The 2,480-nt window shown below is 37.1% G+C and overlaps 1 pseudogene; it reads left to right on the top strand.

Moving 5' to 3' along the window:
- Nucleotides 1-1,136: 1,136 nt before the first annotated feature.
- Nucleotides 1,137-2,057, top strand: LOC149213759 (polygalacturonate 4-alpha-galacturonosyltransferase pseudogene; annotated as a pseudogene).
- Nucleotides 2,058-2,480: the final 423 nt, after the last annotated feature.

The following is a 2,480-nucleotide window of genomic DNA, read 5'->3' as shown; positions in this document are numbered from 1 at the left end:
TATGTAATTTTTATAGTGCATTATAGGATCTAATAGGGGCCATAGATCTCCAATGTAAGCTTCTAGTGGTGTTTGTCTTTTATAGATGTTTATCAACAGGGTTGAAGGTGAAGAAACACCTAATCCATTTCTGCAAAAGAATGTTTTGAATGGTGTTGGTCAACTTATTGCTTCATTTTATTTTGACCAAAAACAAAATGGCTTCTTTGGTATGAAGTGTTTTATATGCTTCATGAATATTGAATGTGCTAAGTAAATATGAGGCCACTTCCTAGAATTTTTTGGTCATAGAAAAATTCATATGAGTTTGTTGACCATATGAGAGTTCCCTTCATGATCTAGATCTTTCATTTATGAGTTAATGATTTGTCTTCATCAAACAGAATGTGAAATACAAAACTTGATAAAAAAAGGACTATGAACAAAAAGAAATAGCTGCAAAGAAATAAGAAGAACATGATGACATTGATTTCATAGTTCACCCAGTGTGAGTTATGTCTTTGGGTCTACATCCAATGGACTGGCCTCTTCAATTGCGACACAAAATGACAAATTTACATCAGAATCCTCAATCTCAAATAATATTTCTTTTCCCTGCAGTTGCTAAGTGAGCCTAAGAACCTTTGTGAAAAACCTCTCCCTCCTTTTGATCTCCAAAAGGGGAAACGATTGATTTTTATAACATATAAAATCTAAATTAGTGCCTTAAAAGATAGGTTTTTCAACCTATATACACCAAAAACAATTGTGGTGCAATGGCTAGTGTTATCACTGAAAATGCTGTTGTCAAAAAAAATTTAGCTTATCTTAAAGACAGGGAGTTTTCGCAGCGCATGAATTCTTTTTAGCAGTTTCGCAGCGCTACCTGTTTAGGTGATTTCGTAGCATGCTACGAAATTGGGAATTTGTTCAAGTTTTCAGTGGAGGTTCAAATCCTATCATGCCTTTTGTACATGGGCTACAACTGCTGTGGATGAGGTTGATGTGCTTAAAGGTCTAATGCTGACTAAAGGATATAACTCTGGTGTTATGCATTATTTTCTGACAATGTGCTGGCTACCTCTGTCGTGGTTAATTCAACCATACTGAATGCCAAGGAACCTGAAAAGCATGTTTTTCATCTTGTAACGGATAGATTGAATTTTGGGGCTATGAAGATGTGATTTTTAGAAAACCCTCCAAGCAAAGCTACAATACATGTTGAAAATGTTGATGATTTCAAATGGCTAAATTCTTCCTATTGTCCAGTTCTAAGGCAGCTTGAATCTGTAGCAATGAAAGAATATTATTTTAAGGCAGATCATCCAACTACTCTAGCAGCGGGTTTTTCCAATTTGAAGTATCGAAATCCAAAATACTTGTCTATGCTAAATCATCTTCGCTTTTATTTACCACAAGTTTACCCTAAACTGGACATGATCCTCTTTTTGGATGATGATATCGTGGTACAGAAAGATTTGACTGCACTCTGGTCTGTCAACCTCCAAGGAAAAGTAAATGGTGCAGTTGAAACATGTGGCGAGAGTTTCCATCGCTTTGACAAATATCTGAACTTTTCTAATCCTCACATAGCCCAGAACTTTGATCCGAACGCTTGTGGTTGAGCATATGGGATGAATGTTTTTGACTTGAAAGAATGGAAGAAACGTGATATAACTGGCATTTACCACAAGTGGCAAAGCATGAATGAGGACAGGGTATTGTGGAAGCTTGGAACACTGCCACCCGGTTTGATTACATTTTACAACTTGACCTTCCCTCTGAATAGTTCCTGGCACGTATTGGGCCTAGGATACAACCCAAGTGTCGAGTTTTCAGATATTGAAAATTCAGCTGTCTGTCACTATAATGGAAACATGAAGCCTTGGTTAGAGATAGCAATGAGCAAATATAGGTCTTACTGGACAAAATATGTAAAATTTGATCATCCATATTTACAACAATGCAATATCAGTTAAATGGTTATCATTTGCTATGCCAGTACTTGTCGGAGGAAGTGCATTTATATCCCTATTCACTTTGGTCCGTTTTCTGTTTCTATACATATGTCCATGGAGTTTAGGATATCTGTATGTATTCATTTGTTGATGGAGTTTCTTGTTCAAAACATCCATATGCGGTTTTGGGTGATGTTCCTAGGTATTCAGAGCTAGATTTAAAGCATTCCAGAGCACGCCAAAAAATGAAACATGCGGTGATCTGAGTTATAAATACAATGCAATCTCTCAACAAATGCAATGTTAATGAAGGAGTTTTTCCCAAATGATATGTGTCAACACACGGGTCTATATGGGAGCACCGCTTTCATATTATGGCTGAGGACTATACAAATGGGCCGGTGGAGATTTCTTCTGCTGTGGGTGAAACCGATTATGGAAAAGTGACAACATACGTGTTAACTGTATGACACATGGCCTCTACAACAGCGCGCTGGATTGTGGGATTATGTTTGTGGAATTGCCGGGTGTTATAGATCATTC

Source organism: Pinus tabuliformis, chromosome 1_1 (assembly GCF_031772625.1).
Source record: "Pinus tabuliformis cultivar Carrire ecotype Pingquan chromosome 1_1, CPIR1, whole genome shotgun sequence".
Classification (NCBI taxonomy): Eukaryota; Viridiplantae; Streptophyta; class Pinopsida; order Pinales; family Pinaceae; genus Pinus; species Pinus tabuliformis.
The sequence above is the reverse complement of the archived record's forward strand: the minus strand, read 5'-3'. Positions and strand labels throughout refer to the sequence as shown.